This window comes from Mirounga leonina, unplaced genomic scaffold (genome assembly GCF_011800145.1).
Source record: "Mirounga leonina isolate KUSES-001 unplaced genomic scaffold, KU_Mleo_1.0 Mir_53, whole genome shotgun sequence".
NCBI classification, from domain to species: domain Eukaryota; kingdom Metazoa; phylum Chordata; class Mammalia; order Carnivora; family Phocidae; genus Mirounga; species Mirounga leonina.
In genome coordinates, this window is record NW_023270807.1 from 85691536 (window position 1) to 85712005 (window position 20470).

Genomic DNA, 20470 nt, shown 5'->3' on the forward strand with positions numbered 1-20470 from the left:
GACCAAGGCCTGAGCTGAATCACGGAAGCCAAGGAGAAGAAAGTTCCAGTGAGGAGCTTGTCAGTGGGGGACACTCACCAAAGAACAGGTCTGTGAATAGGAGGGCTGGGAAAGGATCTGACAGTGAAAGAAGAGGGGCTTAGGAATTTGATATCCTAAAACCCAGGATGGAGGCGCCTGGGTGGCTCAGTCGTTACTGCCTTCAGCTCAGGTCATGGTCCCAGGGTCCTGGGATCGAGCCCCACGTCGGGCTCCCTGCTCTGCGGGAAGCCTGCTTCTCCCTCTTCCACTCCCCTTGCTTGTGTTCCCTCTCTCGCTGTGTTTCTCTCTGTCAAATTAAAAAAAAAAAAAAAAAAAAAAACACACACACACACAAAAAAACCCAGGATGAAAGAAATCCAGGCCATACCACCAGGCTCTTGAGTTCCTTAAGACTGATGTCCTAGATGGCTTCAGTAGTGGCTGTTAGGAATAATTTTTTGACAATGAGCCAATTTGGGGGAGAAATTATAAATGTTTATGGGTTTCTTTCTTTTAAAAAACTTCATTGGCTCAATGGGGGTAAAAGATCCATTGTTATTATCTAGATTGCCTCTTATCTGAAGGTTAAAGAGAAAAATGCTACAGCATTTTAAGCACTCAACTGTTTCAAAGCAGAGATGAGGAGCAACAGCTTGAAGACCTCCTCAAGGCTTTGTCTTATATGAGTATATAGCACTTTAGAAACCACAAAGATTTTTCACTTGCACTGGCTCATTTCATCCTGAAACAAAGGAGTGTGGGCTCATCCTTTTATTTCAGATAGGGTAACTATGGTGCACTTTCAGGTAATATCAAGTTAGCAGGAGTCTGAAGCCAAGTAAGTTCTTTTATTTTTAGTTTTTTAAAAAATTCATTTATCTATGGGGGGGGGCATGAACGAGGGGAAGGGGCAGAGGGAGAAGGAGAAGCAGGCTCGCCGCTGAGCAGGGAGCCCAATGCGGGGCTGGATGCCAGGACCCTGAGATCATGACCCAAACCTAGGGCAGATGCTTAACTGACTGAGCCACCCAGGCACCCCAGGGAAGTTCTTTTAATGAGTACAATAATAATGAGTACATCTTAGGTCCCCAGCACTACATGAGGTCTACTAATAGAGGGGAAAAAAGGCCGTCATCCTGAGTCCCTCTCCTCCTGCTTGTTTCTGCCCCAGGCCTCCTATCTGGGTGAGTAGTCCTCAAATTCCCCTCCTGAGCCGTATATCCCAATCTCTGTTTTCTTGAACTCATAGACCACTTTGGAAACGGTCACGAAGCTGGGATGATTCATCACAGATCCCGAATTGTAGGACACATACAGAACACTTCATCTCTGCCAATGGGAAATAGTAAAAAGTAGAATACAAAAGAGGGAAGTCGTTTTGGGCTTAAAGGGTATCAAATTGCCCAAAGGGGATCCTCTATGTGTTGGCATTACCTACAAATGAATTAAACACATAGGAGGAGGATTCCCATTATACTGACTATTCTCTGTCTATTGCAAGCAGGTTAACAACCTAAGTATTTGGTCAGCTTTCATTTAAGTACCTAATTTCAATTGATTAATTAATTTATGTAAGTAAATATCAGTCGCCTGCTATATACAAGAGACTGCATGAGAGGGTAAGGAAGATGAAAGGTTCTGGTTTGCCACATCTGCTCTGGGCAGTTCACTGCTGGCTTAGATGTTTGCACTTTATTAAATCGACATTTGAAACCTACCGTGTATTTTCACTGAGACCAGAGCTGTACTTTAGAGAAAGACAAACTCCTATCTCTGTGTAATGGATTAGCTGAAGAGAGCCTAGGGGAGGAGGATGACAGTTATGCAGAATCTTGCCTGGGGAGGCAGCAGTGAGAAGGAAATGGAAGGGCAGATAAGGAGAACTGCCAGTGCAAAATAAACTTGTCCTGTTGACTCGTTGTATATGAAAGGTAAGAAAGAGAGTGAGGACGAATTCTAACTGTTGGGCCTCTATGAAGGTGGTGCCATAGAAACTAGAGAAGTCCAATCGAGGGATAAACACAGAATCATGGAAGTTGAAAGAGGAGAAGGCTACTGGATAGCAGAAGGCTGTTGATAATACCTAATGCTTCCCGGAAGTCAAAAGTGATGAAGAAATGACCATTTGAATGACCACTGATGATTTTAAAGAGAGCAGTCTCTGTAAAGAAAAGAGAACGAAGTCAGGTTTCTAGGATTTAACAGGGTGCAGAAGTAGATGCACTGAGGGTTGACCACTTATTTTGAGATGGTTGGTGTCAGAATAAAAGAATCAAGTGAATAGGAAAGTCATTTTAATGTGTGTTAGGGGTGGGGGTGAGAATATACAGCTAAAATTAAAAAAAAAAATGTATAAAGCCATGGTTTCTAAACCTTTGTGCTCTAGGACATACTGAAAAGAATGGACATTAGAAAGCTTCCTTTAAATTTTCAGTTATATTAAAATGTTTTCATTAAAAAATATTCAGTCTAAATGGGTATCTGCAATATAGCAGTCTTCCTAACTTTGAGATTTTATAAAATAAATAGGTAATGGAGTTAACCATGCCAAATACATTACCTTAAAATTGTCAAATTGATTTATTTGCCCTTCATAATTTGGGCACTTCAGAATTATCATCAGTGGACTTTGGGGACTTTGGAATTGTAATCAGTGGATTTCTTTTATAAGTAGATGAACATCATAAGTATATATAATAAAGAGTTGTATTAAAAAGGAGGTTAGATCTTTTTTTTTTTTAAAGATTTTATTTATTTATTTGACAGAGACAGAGACAGCAGGAACACAAGCAGGGGGAGTGGGAGAGGAAGAAGCAGGCTCCCCATGGAAAAGGGAGCCTGATGTGGGGCTCGATCCCAGGACCCTGGGATCATGCCCTGAGCCAAAGGCAGACACTTAACAACTGAGCCACTCAGGCACCCAGATCTTTCCTTATTTGAAATGTAGTTATAAGCCCCTGAAATCAAAAGGACAACCAAGCGATATTGTTCATATATTGACTCCTATTATCATTTAGAACTATGCATTCGGAGTACTTCCAGACTGTTGCAATATGCCAGAAGAAACTCTGCTGAAGCGAAAATAGAGAAAAAAGTTACATGAAGTTTGTGAGAGTAGGTAAAGTAGCATGAGTTGGTGGGAGTTTGCATTGAAGCCAAAACATAAGGCCACAGAAGAAAAAGAAAAAAAAAGGACTCATTCTAGTATGCTAATGAGACCACACCTGGAACAATGCGCTCAATGTGGGATCCGTCACACAAAAATGAACATCTAGGAAACTGGAAATAGTTCAGAGACAAGCAATAAGAATGATTAAGGGCTTGGAGAGACTGAGCTGAAACAAGATTAAAAGGCCTTACATTTGTTTAACGTGGCTCACAGATGACTAAAAGTGGGCATGATATCTGTTTATAAACATCTGAAGGTTGGGTGTAAACATGAAAGATAGAGTAGAATTGCATAATATGGTACTAAAAGGATTTAACTTGAGAAAAAATTTCAAGAGAGAATTTAAAAGTAAATATAATGAAGCTGTCTCCCAGAGAGTGTGCATTTATTTCTTTTTCTTTAGAGACTCTGCCAAGAATGAGGAAGTTTAGTAGAGAGCCCAGCAGAAGAGAATGACCCAACAGGTCCCCTGCAGATCCGATTTCTTCACTTTCATAAACCAGTAGAAACCTTTTTAAGCTTGATCTGTTTGCACAAAATTACTCAGAATATGTGTTTATTTGCAGATTTTAGTAAATCAGCAGCATAGCCCTTTAGATTCCTGGGCAATTGTGTCTTATCCTCATTGGTTCCCGTAATCTGTCATGGGTAGAGTAGTTGAGTAAAACAGTGTTAAACTTAGTTCCTATGGGTTCTGGCTTCTGAAAGGCCATTCTCCCAAAGCTCAAAGGGTTTCCTTAGAATTTGCTAAGAAACAATTGAATGACTTTTTTTTTTTTTTTTAAAGAACTGCGTATACTTCCAGCTGGAGTTCCAAGGTCCACCAATGGAGTAACTCAAAAGATTTATTTTGTGATTATTTCTATAAGCATCCAGTCTTCTGTTTTCTTTTGTTGGTGAATGTAGTGTCTTATTAAAATTTTTTAGCCTGAAATTTGTTCTTACTAAAGTGATGGAATGGTCTTCCCCTAAGGTTGCTTTTAAATGAAATTAAAATAAAAATTACCTTTTGGATTATGAGCTCCTAGAGGGCTTTGTTTTTTAATTTGTCTTCTATAAAACCCAATGCCCAGTAGTATCATGCACACATGAAAAATAAACAAATAGTAAGTAGATGACAGCTGCAGAAGCATCCGGCCCTGGAGGGGTTGGCTAAAGGAATTGCTAATAAGGGAATCTTTGATTTCCACCGATTTTCAGTATAAAGTCACATTATTTTTTGCTCCCCAAAACATCTCTTTTCTCCAATTAAGTTGGACAGTTATCGATATTCTGATGACCGTATTCGTGTCATGTAGGGTTTGTTAGTGTTTCTGAATCACTTCCAGAATTTTCCAGCAGATTTCAGAATTTCCCCACCTGTCTTTTCAAGCTCTTTGACCCTCTCTCATTGTTTTACTTTTTCCTCTCCCCTTCATTGCCTTGTAGAACTTTGTTGCAGTACCAGACTGGGCCAATAGATGCTGCCACTTCACGAGGTTAACAGTTGGAATATTTCTTTCTCAGAGGTTAAGGCCTAAGATGAAGTGTTAAGGGGGCAGATGGAAGGGGAGGGTAATGGGTAACTGGTATAGTCTCTCTAGAGAGTAATTTGGTTTCTAATTGTGTGCTTATGAATTCTTCGAATTTTACAAGTAAGATACTAAGAAAAACAATAAACAATAAATTAATTTTAAAAAGATACTTCAACTTCAGATACAAGTATATTTTAGGCAAGGAAATCAATAGTTGAATAAAAACAATTTTAAAGGTAACACACCTCAAAGCATCTTGGACTCAACATCATTTCTCTACAGTAAAGGAAAGGAAAGGCTTGAAAATGTGTTTTGGAGAGCCTGAGGGACATAAGGAATGTAATTCTTTAAACCAGTGTTTCTCAGACTGGTGTGTGAAATAATTTTAGGTGGCATAGAATAAATAATTTTACATAATACAGATTCATTTGCAAGGTTATTTTCTATTTATGGTAAATTATATTGATTTTCCATTTATGATGATAAGTTTCTTTTGTCAGATAAGCTTATAATACAAATAGTTTAAAGGAAAATATTAAGTTAAAATACTACAGATGATCTAGCAATAATTATAAAAGCGGTATTCAATAGATATGATGGAAATAATGCTTATTTAAACAAGCAATATATTTTGCCTATGGAACCTCAAAATTCTTTATTTCCTATGCTCAATTTCTTATTTCAAACTTGGACTGAAATATGACATTTTATATCACTCTTGTTAGTGTCCATGTAATCTATGTACATTTAAGACTAGATGGACTCAAAGATAGTAATAAAAAGTTGAATACTGTGATATAATTAATTCTGGTTTTTTAAAATAACTTCTATAAATACATTCTTATGAAGATGTATAAAAATATCACATTGGAGCAAAGTAAATTGAAAGCAAGGTCAGTCTTGCTGAAAATCTGATTTTAGAAGGGTGTAAAAAAACCATGCTAAAAAGTTATTTGTATGAACAGTATGCTAGCATATGAAATTCTGCTGTATCCAAATTGGGCATCTCCCCACCTTTATTTAGAGGTCACACTAACAATGTTTCATGCCAAAATGAAATTCAAAAATCGTGGTCATATGAGGAGAGTATTAAATTCAGCATTTGCACTTACTTTTTACGTATTTGATACAGTCATTGAAATGCATACACTGTACTAAAAATATTTGCTATTTTTCTGACTACTCTATTAATAATAATAGCATCACAGTGGCTAACAGTGGTCTTTGGGGTTGCACAGAGGCTGCTTTGAATTTTAGGTCTGCCGTTTACTAGGACGCTGCTAAAAAGTCTGAGCCCTTAATTTTCTCACCTGTAAAATGGGGGAAAATAAGATCTGCAAAGTTAATTAAGTCTTCCCATTGATATTTCTGTCTTACTTGTATATTAACTGACATCCTCTTCAGGCCACGATATGCTTCAGATCATGCTCCAAATCCTTTTTGCACCAAATCCACCACCAGAACCCTTTCCACCTGGAGAAGCAGAAAAAGGAACATGGTGCCTGGCAGGTCTAGGCCTTCAAAATAAACCTGCAGGCAAGATCGACACCCAGTGAGTGGGGAGAGTGGCAGTGAGTGCCTTTATCAGTTTAAATTTACAACCTCACCTTTTCCATTGCCTGTTCGTAATTGTGGACAATGCCCCACTACTTAAAAAATAAGCTGTAATTACAAGAATTCAACTGGTTTTTGCTTTTGAACCCGACAGTCTTGATGTCAGTTGCAAAAGACCAAGCTGAAATAAAGGGGGAAATATTTTTCCGAAATTTTTACAGAAAATAATTTAAGTTGACAAAACATGAAAGCTAAATTTTCTTTGAATAGGAGTAAATTCTACTGGGTACCTTGTAATCTCTCCCACCACATCTAAGGTGATGTGGGGAGCTGCTTGTTGAATCATAGGCTTTGTGCTTAGAGACCACTGGGTTCTCTTCGGTGAAGTTACTTAGGTTTCTTTGGGCCTAGTCTCCTTATCTCTTGCAAGGGCTTAAATAACCACCATACGATAACCACCTTAGAGTTGTGAAAATTAAACGAACATACACCTACCAGAAGGGACCGGTATAATGACTGACAGTAAATTCTCAATAAATTAAAACACTTAAAATCGATGTGACAATTAAAGATGCTCCTAAAATAGACAATAGGTTTCAGGGAGAGGTGATTAAACGGATGCAAAATTTATGTGTTGTTTATGGTCTACTTTGGCGCAGCCTCTGGTTGTGACATACACATATGTTCGTATAGAATATTAAATTCTCTGTGGGTGCATAATGCATGCGCAGAAGGCTTAGGCATGAAATGTCACTTCAGCAATGTGCCTGGGGAAGCTCTGACGCTGCCTGACCTTTGGGCGTCTGGAAGGGATGCCTATACCTGTGCCCAGCGCTGGAAGGGGCCCAGGCCCTTCCCAGCAAAGCCTACCCCCAGACTGCTTACTCGTTCCTAGCATACATCTTCACGCAAAAGGGTATTTCGTCCCTTCCGACTGGCGTGGGTTGGTTTTTCTTTTACGTCGTTGCAAGTAGGCCAAGTCCCTTCTGTCTTCTCCCTTGGGGTAAGTGGAAAGGAATCCGGCAGGGGGCCCGAAATGGCCTACACCCGGGGACTGGGTAGCGGCGGAGTGGCAGGCAACTCCTGAGCTGCCCCGCAGAAGCAGGTGGGGGACAGACAGCGGTTCCCTCGTCCGGGGAGAGGAGTGCGGTCGCGGGTCCCTCCCCTCAATCGCGGGTGGCAGCGGCCGGCGCCAGGCCCGTGGGGGGCGGGGTGGGGGCGGCGCGGAGGGCGCGGAGATTCCTGCGGCGCCACCAGGGACTCCGAGGGTCCCAAGCGGTCCCCACGCGGGACCGCGAACGATGACAACAGGCAGTCAGCGAGGTCGAATAAAAAGGAGTTGGTCCCTGCGCGCCGCCCGCCCCGGGGCTCCCCGGCGGCTTCCAGGGGCCGCGGACGCCGGCGGCGGCGTCCCCCGCCCCCAACCCCGCGCGCAAGTGCAAGGCTGCCCGCGGCGCGGCGCACGCTCGGCCGCTCCCGGCTTCCGCGCAAAACTTCGAGCCTGTCCACGTGAAGTTGTCGCTCCCGTTCAGGGGGGGGAAGAGCTTAGCTTGGAAAAGCGGGGCAGAGGCGACAGCGGTGGCGGTGCGCGCGCTCTCTTTTTCTTTTCTTCCACTTTTCCCCCACCCCTGCCTTAGTCCAGAGTTTTGGCTTCTCTCCTTTCCTCCTCCCCCTCGGAGCCGGCTTCTCCCCCCGCCCCGTTTCTCCCCCACTAGTGTACGCTATTTGTTGGGGGGGTGGCCGAAGGGGATGTCCTGTTTTCACCAGAGGCACAACGCGAAGGGGAAACTCCGACACTGGAAGGAACGAGAGTAAATACCTAAATACAGAGGCACGGGTCCGCGGCTGGGACAGACACTTGAACTTCAGATCCCGAGGCAGGCCGGGCTGCGGGGAGGTGAGTGCCCCTTCTCCTCGTCCCCGCCCGCAGGGTCCGGATTGCGGGGAGCCTGTGAACTCTGTCCGGGGCAGTGCGCGCGGCTCTGCCGGGGGCGCGGAGCCCCGGGGACTGGGGACGTACGGCGGGACGGGGTGTGGGCGCCGATTCCCAGCAGGCGCGCGGAGGCGGAGTGCAGCACGCCCGCCCGAGGCCCAGGCCGCCGGGGCTGCAGTGGTGCCTTCTGCCCGGGAGGACACCCCGCGCCCCGAGGGTCTTCTCCAAGCCTGCGGGGCTGCTGCAGGGCCGCGGCGGGACGCGGAGCGCCGCTCCCTACCTGTATTCCCCACCTCCCCCCAGGCTCCCGTACATCCTTCCAGTGATATTTATTACTGCGACTACCCCCTAGATAAGCCTGACACAGGGATGCTGACCCGGTCCGGTGGAGGACCCAGGCTCCTGGCATTTTCACGATGCTGCATGCGTGTGTACGTTCACTGCATGTGCCCTAATCTCGAGGCACGAACCGGCCTTTTAAACTGCGGCCATCCCACTTTAATAGTTTTTATGCGGCGTGGACCGAATGTTTCCTGCAGCTTGCCAGGGTCCGTGAAATTAGAGGCGCCTTGTCAGAGGAGTCGCGTTCATTGGCTCGGGACGCGGATGCCATGGAGGGATTATAACTTCTCCACACGAAGGGACCTGGCTGCGGAGAGCAGGTTTTCTCTCGTTTCAAACATTGCTGGGTCTGGGCTGGTTGAGGCGCTGGAAACGGCTGTTTTCGCGTGGTTAAGCGGGATTCGGAAGAAGACCGAGTGTGTGCTTGTTTTATTTTGCGCCACGCAGCAGCCAGAACTTTTCGTTTAGTAACACTTTAAAGATGTCTCTTTCTTTGTAAGCATGATTTGAATAGCTTGGGACTGTAAGGAAATTTGCGGACCGCGTCCCGTGGCAGGGCGGTAGCGAAACCCCAAAGCGATCAATCCCTCGTTGGGGTGGCAGTGTCTGTCCTCCCCGCCACCTCTCCCTCCTTCCCTTGAAGGCTAGTGGGGTTTGTGCTCCGGGCGAGTGGGGGTGGGGGGTGGGGGGGAGGGTAGTGTTTGGAGACAGTCTCTTCTCCCCGCGCTCCCCGCTCCTCTCTCCCCAGCACTCCAGAGCGGGCAGTCATTCATGAATCCTTAACCTGAGGGCAGTGGAGGAAGGTGCAGGTCCCTGGCCCTTTCTGCCAAGGTGCAGGATAGCGACGGGGCGTGTGTTTTGGTTTCAGAGCAGTTCCACGTGGAGCATCTCCGTGTGCGTGTGTGTGTGTTGTGTACTTGATCTGTAAGGAGGTAACAGGAGTCTCGTGTTCAAACCCAGTGGGCCTTTGGCCATTAATTTGCTTTCCTGGCTGTCATTACAGACACTTCCAAAATCTGATACCTAAGAGAACCAACAGGTTAGGTTTCACACTAAGAGCTCATACTTAACAGTTTTCTTTCTCCCTTACCCCTTTTGGCTTGGCACCCTGGGATCAACGTAATTGATGTAGCGAAACATACCTTCTCGAATATGGCATTTTGTTGCTCTTCTCAGCGGCCGCGTTTTGCACCCTCCTGCGTTTGTCGGTTTCTGTGCGCGCTCCTTCGGGACTTGGGTGGGAGTCTTAGGAGTGTTTAACAACCGCGGGCTCCCCTTTAGCAGCTTCTGAAGTTTCATTTACACATAGGTGGCTGGCAGTATTGAAAGTCAATGATGGTGTTTTGTTGGTCGGGTTGTTTTTGTTTTTATTTTTAAAACCCCGTCAGGACAAGGATCGTACTTGGTAACCTTTCCTGGGTAGAACTTGGTTTTAAGCAGAAATGTTTCCTTTCCTTCTTCTTCTTCTTCTTTTATAATGTTTCTGGCCAGCTTGTAGCTGAAGAACCAAGAACGAGGAAAGGGGGCGGGGAGAGAATCCTAAAACAAAATATTTGATACGTGGTGTGGTGCGTTTTAGGAGACTGCCCTCAAAGGCATTTATTTGTGTGTGTGTTTTTCAAATAACATTATCCTAAGAAATAAGTAGCAGTAGTAACAAGAGACAGACTGTTTTGTGTGGAGCTAGACTGCCAGAATCTGATTTTTTATGGCAACAATACCAAAGGCAGATATAACCGCATCCATTTTTATTGTTATTATAAACCATAAAAATAGTTTGTTCCACCCGATTAAAAGTTGTAAGTCATTCAGAGTTAAACCAATTTTTAGAAATGACTGTACAAGAAAGAAAATTAAAACTTTTGACAGTTACAACTTTGAAACTAATATAGTTAGATTATTTGTAAACTGTCTTTTTTTTTTTTAATTGCTAGGGACATATTTTTGTCTTTCATAACAAGTGAAGGTTTAAAATCATGTGGTTTTCAAAAGCCTGTTTTCCTTTGTCAATTACCTGACAAGAGTACCCTTCAACATTTTAAGGCCATCATAGAAGTTGTTTCACAATTATAATGGAAATAAAAAGATTTACTTATTTTTATTAGGAAGTATTTAATTCATTGGATATTAGAAACAATTTCTCTTATACAAAATGGAAAGCTTTATGTATATATTCATAGATAATATTGAAATCATGTGTTCAAATTTAAAAATTAAAAAGTAAACCCTAAGATTTGTATAAGAAAAAATTGGTTCAGGAACAATCATTATTCTTATTAGGAAATACAGATGCTGCATTCTAGAGGATTTGTAGAAGCTAGCTGGAAAAAAAAAAAATTGCCTTTGCATAAAAGTTTCTTTTTAGAAGGGAGGCTGGCAGATGAGTAGTTTGTCATTTTGCTGTAATTTATTTTTTCTTCCAAAAAATCTCTTTGAATTAGAAAAAAGAGAAAGCTCAGTTTTCCATTTCTAAGAGTTTCCTTTTTATTTATGTTGTGATTTGGGGTGTAAATAAATTTTACATACCCACGGGAAATAGAGTGTCCAGTTTCATGTTTTCAATCTCTGTTGCAAGCTCTAAATGACTGATGCCATGTCTAAAAATATATTTATGTGGCTTGGTATTTCATTTAAAAAAGTCTATGCATTGAAATTAATTTATCCAGGACTTTTAGAAAAGTAGAATGGCAGAAAAGCCATAACTATTGTTATGAAGATTTAGGATGTTGGAAAATTCACATTCTAACTTTCAAATAATAAAATTAAATTTACCCAATGAAACCTCACATTTTTATAGAGAATCCAAGAAGAGGGGAGATAATCCTTTTTAAGACTTAGTGAAGTGTTAAGTAATTTAAGAGCATGGGTATTTATTATGTTTTTTCATTATCTTTTTTTTTTCCCTTTAGGTAAATGCAGGAACACTGAACATTCAGTAAAAACAGGCCCCCTTTATAAGGACTTTATTCACATAGTTCTGTATTGCAGCTGCTGATCATATTTCACGGAGCTGTTAAAGCACTTAAAACCTAAAATTAGGTACTGTCTGGTTGTAAATATTTCAGATCACTCATTTAAGAAACAAACAGAAAAGCGTAGTATCAAAAGCAGAAGTTGTTTTGAATCTTTTCATTGAAGAACTGAACAAACCTCTATCAAACACCTTATTTTTTCAGTGAGAATATAATCACGACAGTTTCTTTTCTAAATGAATATTATTTTTACACATTCTAAGCTCTTACAATGTGTCTTCCTATGGAGTATCTTAAACTAATTGTATTCAGAAATGTAGTTGGGGGATTTTATTACAATGGTTACTAGGTGCATGAAATCAACACGAGAACGAATGGATGACATTGCAATGTACCTGCTTCTCTGGTGAATTTTCCCCAGTGAACTAAGAAATGACACGATCTTTCAGGCATTTGTTGTAGAGATGGATGAGATGCAGCAGTGTATTTAATTGCAGTATGTGTAATGCTGCATTCAGTTAGATGTGTTTTAACACGGGGGGCACTGAATATTCATTAAATTGTACATGGAGCCAAACTTGGCATCATTTAGTTTGAACTTGAGTGGAAGAAAATAAACAAGAATCACATATTCAAGCACAGTACAAGCGATTTTGATTGCTTTTAAGAGGTTTGAAGACTTTGTAAACATTACTGTCACCTAATATTGCTCTTGGTACTACACATTAGTATATGCCTTGGTGATACACCATTTTACTCTTGAACTTTGTGATTCTTTCGTGTATCCAGCTATGTTTCTACTAGTAGAGAGGTACTGAAAATGAATGCCACTATCCTTACTGCCCTAACTCCTTTGCTGTCTTTCAGAAAAAGAGATGAAATGGATTATTTTAAAAATAGAAAGCATTTTGAGTTATCAATACCACATTTTTATGGTGGTTTAAAATAGTTTCAGAGAGTGCACCTCTGAGTCTCACGGTAACCTTTTCTGTCATTGAAAGGTGCTAATTGATCTTAGGTCACTGACATAATAGTATGGTTTGATATTTGAAACCTTTCAGCATTGGCCTGGCCCTTTTCTCACCCTGAGATTTCAGTCCATGGCTGATGAATAACACCATATTAAAATGTCAGGAATTCTAATTTTTTCTTCATATGAAACATTTTAAGAGGACATGCTCATATTTTTAAAACTTTTATTTATATACAATAAGTACATTTATTTTGGTGTACTTTGGGGCCATGGGATAAAGACCTATATTATCATGTTAGGATTTTTTTTTTTTTAAGATTTTATTTATTTATTTGACACAGAGAGAGAGAGAGGGAGAGAGAGAGAGCGTGCACAAGTAGGCAGAGCGGCAGGCAGAGGGAGAGGGAGAAGCAGGCTCCCCGCTGAGCAGAGAACCCCATTTGGGGTTGATCCCAGGACCCTGGGATTCATGACCTGAGCCAAAGGCAGATGCTTAACCGACTGAGCCATCCATGCACCCCATGGATTTTTTTAAATATTATTTTTTCACAGGTAGATATTTTTATATTGAAAGTTTGATTGCTGTCATCACATTGGAATACTTTCAAAGTGAAGTTGCATTAAACCAATATTGAAGGGGTGCCTCGGTCAGGTCATGATCCCAGGGTCCTGGAATCGAGCCCAACATTGGGCTCCCTGCTCAGGGAGGAGCCTGCTTCTCCCTCTCTCTCTGCCTGTCTGTCCCCCCTGCTTATGTTCTCTCTCGGTCAAATAAATAAAATCTTTAAAAAAAAAAACAACCCACCAAAACCCCCCAAATTGAGTAGCCATCTTGAGATTTTACACCGAAAGCATTTTTTAAGTATGTTCATATCTCAAAGTATATTTTTAAATAGAAATTGTCAGATCTGTTTTTATACAGATGTAATTTTTATGTCCGTGTAAGTCATCACCATTCTTGTCATCAGTCATTGCCATCATCAATCATTATCATCATCATAACATCCCAGCTGACATTTCCTGAGGCTTTACTTTATGCGAAACACCTGAAGGTGTTTATGTGGATTAGCTCATTTTATCTTTTCAACTATGCCATAAATGCGTTACTTTTAGCATTCCCATTTTACAGGTGAGGAAACTGAGACCAGTTATGCAGTGGAGTGGAGCCAGGATTCCAACTCTGTAGTCTGACCTCAGAGTCCTTATCCTTAACGGTTGCTCTAGGCAGTTGCTCCCACCAGCCAGATACGAGTTCATTGTAGGTGCTCTCTGAACATTTCCTTTTTCTATTATTGGTTATGTATTTATTTCTAAGGATATTAGAAAGATACGTTAAACTTCACATTAAACCTATAATGTCACAGATAATATATATATATATTTTTAAAGATTTTATTTATTTATTTGACAGAGAGAGACACAGCGAGAGAGGGGACACAAGCAGGGGGAGCAGGAGAGGGAGAAGCAGGCTTCCCGCCAAGCAGGGAGCCCGATGCGGGGCTTGATCCCAGGACCCTGGGATCATGACCTGAGCCGAAGGCAGATGCTTAACAACTGAGCCACCCAGGCGCCCCCACAGATAATATTGTTTAAGAAAAGTCCAAAAAGAAGTATTGAAGTAAAACAAATTAAATTTTAGAAAGCGCCTATTTAAAGAAGCAGATGAAGTAACAGTGAGTAAATGCTTGGCTAAAATAGCCAAAATCATGAAGGTTGGTGGCAAATGACTGAATTTGGAGAAACTGTTACTTTAGAATGCTTCCCAAATGTCAGGAACTTATGACTAGATCTTTTTAATATTTCACAGATAAGTAGAATTTTCCTTTGTTTTTCAGGCCTTATCTATTGGTTAGATGCTATGGATTTTACAGGGTTTTGGTTGCTGTTGTTACTTTTGCTGTTGTTTTAAGCCTGAATGCTGGGTATGACTCTCAAATCTACGCATTTATGTTGAACCAACTAATAAGGACTGCATACTGCATTTCTAGAGGCAAGTTTAAATTATAACGGGGTCACCCATATTTTGGAAACACTTTCAGTTTGCATGGATATCCTTTCAGACTTTACATCTTTAAGGTTTTCTCTAGGTGAACACTTTTGTTTTGCTGCCGATCATCTGTTTTATAACTTGAATGTATTTTTTTTCACTGAAACAGTGGTTTTCATTTTTAATTTATTTATGTATTGAGCCACAGACCCCTTTATCCAAGTGAAAACTGACACTGTGCCCACTGGAGAAATATTCACTGTTCTGAGTGAAGCAGAACATGGGTGGCCCGTGAATCACTCACCAACACTGTCCTCCGGCCATTGCTGGCTCCCAAAGTGTCTGTAAGGGACTTCTAGTGTGCGAAAATCACTGCAAAAGGGTCCTCGGAGGAGGGGGTCCATTCACAGTACCTGCTGTAGTATGTTAGCCTGCCCTTCGCTAAAAAACAAAACAAAACAACTCTCAGCTACCATAAACTATCTCCAGAGTAATATGTGGGCCAAAGGTACGTCTGCTCACCCTAGTATTACTTGAATATTCTTATTAACCAATCTGCAACTTTATTTCAATTTAGTACTTAGAAAATAAAAGTGATCAGTATGTTTCCTACATAGAGGTACAGGTCTGAATGAGGCCCACCACATTTTTTACATGTAAAGATTTGTTTTATGAGAGTATCTTTTTCCCTTTAAAGACTTTATGAAGGAACATCAGCAGTGGCCTAAATGGACATGACCTTGGATTTTCATATAATTTTTTTGCTGCTGTTTCTATGATTCTTTCCTCTTTTCTTTCTAAAATGAAAGGGGCGTTTCTAGTGAAGGCACCAATTAAATCATAAAAATTTACATTCATATGCCATTAAGTTTAATTCTACTCACAAAAGTAATAGCATTCGATTTGGAATTCTATCCTTAATCAAGTAGGTGTACCACATACTGGGAGAGCTTATTCTCCAGAAGGTCATGTACACAATTCACAGACCCTGCATATACCCCGTGGACTGATCTATTCATTACAGTTTACCTCTGGCTCTGAACTCCCCAATGTTCAAGGATTTGAAAAGACCTAAATGTTCTGACTCAGAGATTGAATACTTCTAAACCTAATGTGTCCAAGGTGTTGAAAAGTGGTGATGACTTGGGGAGTCAACAGGTCTCTGAATTGGCTAATGCTTTTCACTTAAAAGTTTATATCTAAATGCAGATGTATATTCATGTATGATTATGACTCAGGTAACGCTAGCCGAATTTAATCACAAGTAGGTGAGTCATTTTCAGATTCCCATTGGCAGGTTTTCTGTAATCTCAAACTTTGCTTCTAGTAGGTAATTTAAGAATGCAAATCTCAAAAATTCTGTCAAGAACAGCAACACTATTAAATTTTTTACATTAACTTTCAGGTGTTCAGATGAGGCTACTGTTTTATTTTTCTTAGTTGACCCAAGAAGTTTAATGTAGGTCCGTTTTGTCTCCTTAATCATTGTCTTTAGATTTTCCAGGCTTCATTTGTGAAAAGACCTAGCAAAATTCTGGGTACACATACATGGTTTTTCAGTGCTTTTTCTTATTCAGTGTTGCTAAAGACGTGCAAAATTTAGAGTGAGATGAATAGGTTTTCACTTCTCTGTGTTAATTTTGAGGACTTTGGGGCTCTTAGTCTCTTAACAATAAGTTTTACTTTTTCTTTGCATATACCATTCACAAGGAATGGTTAACAATAGTAAGTGAATTAACCATGATAACCAAGATCGCAGGTTTAATTCTCAGGTTATCACATTAGCTTTGGGTGGACGTGTGTCCTATACATACTAGGTCATATTGTCTTTGGTTTAGTTCTGAGGGACCACCCTGGACTATGCTGGAACTGTCTCCAAAACTCTCCTCCCCATCCCAGGAATGTTCAATCACATTATTCACAATTTTTATCAGGTCCCTCCTTGACTTAAAATTCTTCAAAAAATGTTCTCTTGCCTCTAGGACAATTCCAGAATTTTTAGCAGGGAGCACAGGGCCTTCTGTGCTGAGAACCTTGCCCAGGTTGCCATTCTCATCTGTCACCACTGGGTCACAAGAATCTCTAGCCGTATGGATAAGTACAAATAAGTACACCCTCATCATTTCCACCACAGTTCTTTGTGCATGGGATTCTTTCTACCTGTCAGACATCTCTTCTGCCCCTGAAACTTTCTTTGACTTCTTTTACAAGACTGCAGTCATAAAATGTCACCTCTACTAGTAAGTTCATCTGTCCTCTGGAGGCTGAGTTGGATGTTTCTTTCCTTTTTGCTGCCAAAGCACCCAGTTTCTACCTTCAGCACAGTACTTGCCACATTGACGCGTAATAGATTATGTGAATTTAAATCCTGCTCTAGACTGAGAATTTACAGACATGATTACTGGCATTTGTCATCTCCATATCTTCAGTGAGTAGGGGTGGGTAGGTTTCTGTTGAGTGAATGAATAAAGAAAATGGGGACGAGGACACTGATGGTGGCCCTGGACATCCTCTGCCATGAGATTGGGAACAGCAGGGATAGCTGTGACCATTAGACTGCAGGACAGCCTTGAGAACAACCTCGGGGATTTTTGTATTAACTCAGTAGAATTACAGCTCTGAATCTAGGCCCAGCTTATATGTATGTGTATATGTATGTAGAAATGTATTTATTTCCCATATGACCATCGAGAAGTCAGTGATCCAGTGGATAAGCCAAGTATCCTGAAGATCTCTGAAGATACGAGTATTTCATAGCACTTGAAATCTAAGGGACCTGATTCTTTTTTATAGCATAGTGGTTAAGTACAAAGAATATGGAGCCAGGCTGCTTGTGTTCAAACCCCAGCTCTGACACTAGACTCTGTAATGATAAGCATGTTACTTAGACTGATTTTGTTTCAGTTTTCTCATATATAATAGAACATACTTTATGAGGCTCTTTTTAGAATTCAATAAGTAAATATATGTGAAGTATTTAGAAGAGTGTCTGATATGAGTATTAGCTAGTATGATTATAATTGTTAGTCTCTCTTTCGGTTGTTTACCGAAAATGTTCACAGATTTTTAGAGCTGGAAGTCATTTTTTGAGGCCATAGACTGGGGACTATAAACTGAGTCTCCAGTGATCCAAGTACAAATTTGGCTTTCTTGGGTGATCTTGGGAAATCTGAGGCTGTATTTGGAACCCTAAGTGAAGACATTAGAGGTGCTCTAAACTCAGCTTTGGCCATTTATGTTGCATAGAATTTCTTTTAACAAATACTTCCCCATGCAATAATCTAGAATTTTTTTAAGGCTTTGATTTATGGGGTTCCTCAACTTCCCTCAGCAATTTTAAGCACATTCTGTAATGGTACTCTTATTTTATAATCCTTGGTTGCTTTTCTCAGCCTGAAGGTACCAATTATAAGAATTTGTATACTTTTCAATTGACAGTGGGCTTGATGAACTTAATGTAAACTTAATAAGATAACTTTAAATATTGCTATGATTCTTATCTCTGCAGAGACAATAGGGGGTTATAAGCTCCTCTGTTTCTAGAATTTATCACTCAGTCCTTGGATTCAGATGTAATGACTGTATAGCAGAGTGGGACTGAGGGAGGAAAGGAAGTTAATATAATTGTTAAGGTCCTGTTTTTATGACTTACCTGGAACTGCCAGATGCACCTGTAATAAAAAATACTATACTAATATTGATGCAGTGCTTGAATCCCGCAGTATATATAGACCAGTGTTTCCCAACAGTTGATACACAGTGTTATATTAGTTTTAGGTGTTTTCAAGCTCTTATTATTGATATTTTGGGCTCAATATTTCTTTTTTTAAAAGATTTGATCTATATATTTGAGAGAGAGTGCGAGAGAGAGCATGAGAGTGAGGGGGAGGGGCTGAGGGAGAGGGACAAGCAGACTCCCCACTGAGCAGGGAGCCCCATGTGGGGCTCTGCTCCATCCCAAGACCCCAGATCATGACCTGAGCAGAAAGCAGATACTTAACCGACTGAACCACCCAGGCGCCCTGGGCTCAGTAATTCTCTGTTGGGCTGTGTGTGTGTGTGGCTGTCTGGTGTATTGTAGAGTGCGAGGTAGCATCCCTAGTCTGCACCTACTAGATGCCAGTAGCACCCTCCCACGAGGAATGACTGTCTCCAGACATCGCCAGACATCCTCTGGAAGCAAAACTGCCCCCAGTTGAGAACCCATGACCAAAGTAGATCTTAAGATCACTTGAGAGAGTCCAAAGATTCCCAGGCATCTGCATGAGGGAATTGTTCTATTTTCAGTCAAGTGTGGAGAATCTTCATACCTTCCTCCTAAGTTTAAATACAAAATCAAACAACTCTCATTGGTCTCTATTGATAGATAAACTTTACATAGAGGGGATTTACAGATAAGCTTCACACAGATTGACTATTTTCAGCATATTTTTTCTCCAAGGGAGAGCAGAATACCTAGGAAAGTATATAGGAAGTAGGTATTTGTTTGACTCACCTTAGTATCTATTTTTTCTATTTTTTTACTGTTATTTATTAGTAGATACTTTTGATTCATTTTTAATAATGACAATTACTTATTTTTCCATAGACAAATAATTCAATAATAAGAAACTTTTATTTGTAGTCTGTAGTGTCAGAAAAAGTAAAGTTACCTATAATCACAACTGCCTAAGATTAAAATACTTAATAAAATCATTTGTTCATTCATGATAAGAAATTTTCAGATGAAATATGTCTTAGCTTTCAGTGTGTACCACAATTTCAGGATCTTGAGTCCAATAACAGTGGTACAATCTGAAGAAAATACAAATGAGAATATTGCATGAAAGCACTCCTGTGATGAATTGCCAAATCCAAACTTAGGTTCTAATTCTTGAGGTTTAATTTTGATAGCCATTTTATCTACGACTTGATCTGTAGTTGATTGTTAAGTAAATGTGACTGGTCTGAGCACCATCTCTGACCTCTGCCTAGTTTAGGCCTATATGAAAGATGTTTGAAGATTACCTGTAGGAACAAAATGGGAACACATAACGTTAACATACAGTGGGAGAGAGTAACTTTACCTACATGAGTTTTGGGTTGAATGTGAAAGTTATTTTGAAGTATTAAATAATTAGTATTATAAATATATGCTTGTACTAATACTCATGAGGTCTAAACAGTATATAACTTTTGTCATCTCATTAGGAATTGCAAAGATACTTGAAACTCCACTCCTACACATTGTCTGATTAATGGTTTTACTTTAGTTATATTAGGCAGGCAGTCATGTTACCTGGAAGCAGTCAGCTGACCTAGAGATTTCATATCATTTACTGGTTGATGCTCAAGCAAGCAGGGCAGAGGTACTTAAAAACATACTCTGTCTATGTGTCTGTCTCTTTCTCTCATGCCTCTCCTTTGGTTTATGCTTTAATTTTGGAAATGTACTTTTTTTTATTATTATTTATTTGACAGAGAGACACAGCGAGAGAGGGAACACAAGCAGGGGGAGTGGGAGAGGGAGAAGCAGGCTCCCCGCAGAGCAGGGAGCCCGATGTGGGACTCGATCCCAGGACCCTGGGATCATGACCTGAGCCGAAGGCAGTTGCTTAACCGACTGAGCCACCCAGGTGCCCGAAAATGTACTTTTAAGAGGGGAAAGTGGCTACAAATGTAGCCTATTGTATGTGATCAAAATGTCTTTCTGTTTTCTAAGAGGAAATGAACCTTGCACAACTACACGTTAGCAGAGAGATGAAGGTTCTGGGCAACCCCGTGACAGATGGGGGCCATTCCAGGGAAGTTGTGGGGGGGTTGCAAGTCAGGAGCTTACATCATGAGTTTTCAGACCATGGAGGAGAGTTCTGCTCCGTGCATTGACAAGAAGTCCAAAGAAGGCATAGCAAAACTCAAGTCCATCCAGACACTTTATGCCTGATATTGAACAGGAAGCCTGTTCATTGGAGAATAGCCAGCAAACCAGAGGTTCTGGGGTTTTTCCAAAGGAACACTTCTTGGGT

General features: G+C 40.9%; 1 protein-coding gene and 1 long non-coding RNA gene across 12 annotated transcripts in view; one reads left to right on the forward strand and one right to left on the reverse strand.

The window, feature by feature from the left end:
* The window catches only part of LOC118000800, a 36741-nt gene extending 29512 nt beyond the window's left edge, over positions 1-7229 (reverse strand). The window contains exons 1-2 of the long non-coding RNA XR_004676559.1: positions 7144-7229; positions 6082-6177 (exon numbers count right to left, since the gene is read on the reverse strand). This is a non-coding gene — a long non-coding RNA (uncharacterized LOC118000800). The remainder of the gene's footprint in view (positions 1-6081; positions 6178-7143) is intronic.
* The window catches only part of EYA4 (EYA transcriptional coactivator and phosphatase 4), a 264919-nt gene continuing 251486 nt past the window's right edge, over positions 7038-20470 (forward strand). For 2 of the 11 annotated variants that reach the window (XM_034990689.1, XM_034990697.1), the window contains exon 1: positions 7776-8155. The gene's annotated coding sequence lies outside the window, so the exon portion shown is untranslated. Of the gene's footprint in view, positions 7262-7770; positions 8156-20470 lie in introns of those variants that run through there. The other 9 variants (XM_034990685.1, XM_034990687.1, XM_034990686.1 and 6 more) reach the window with 9 other exon arrangements.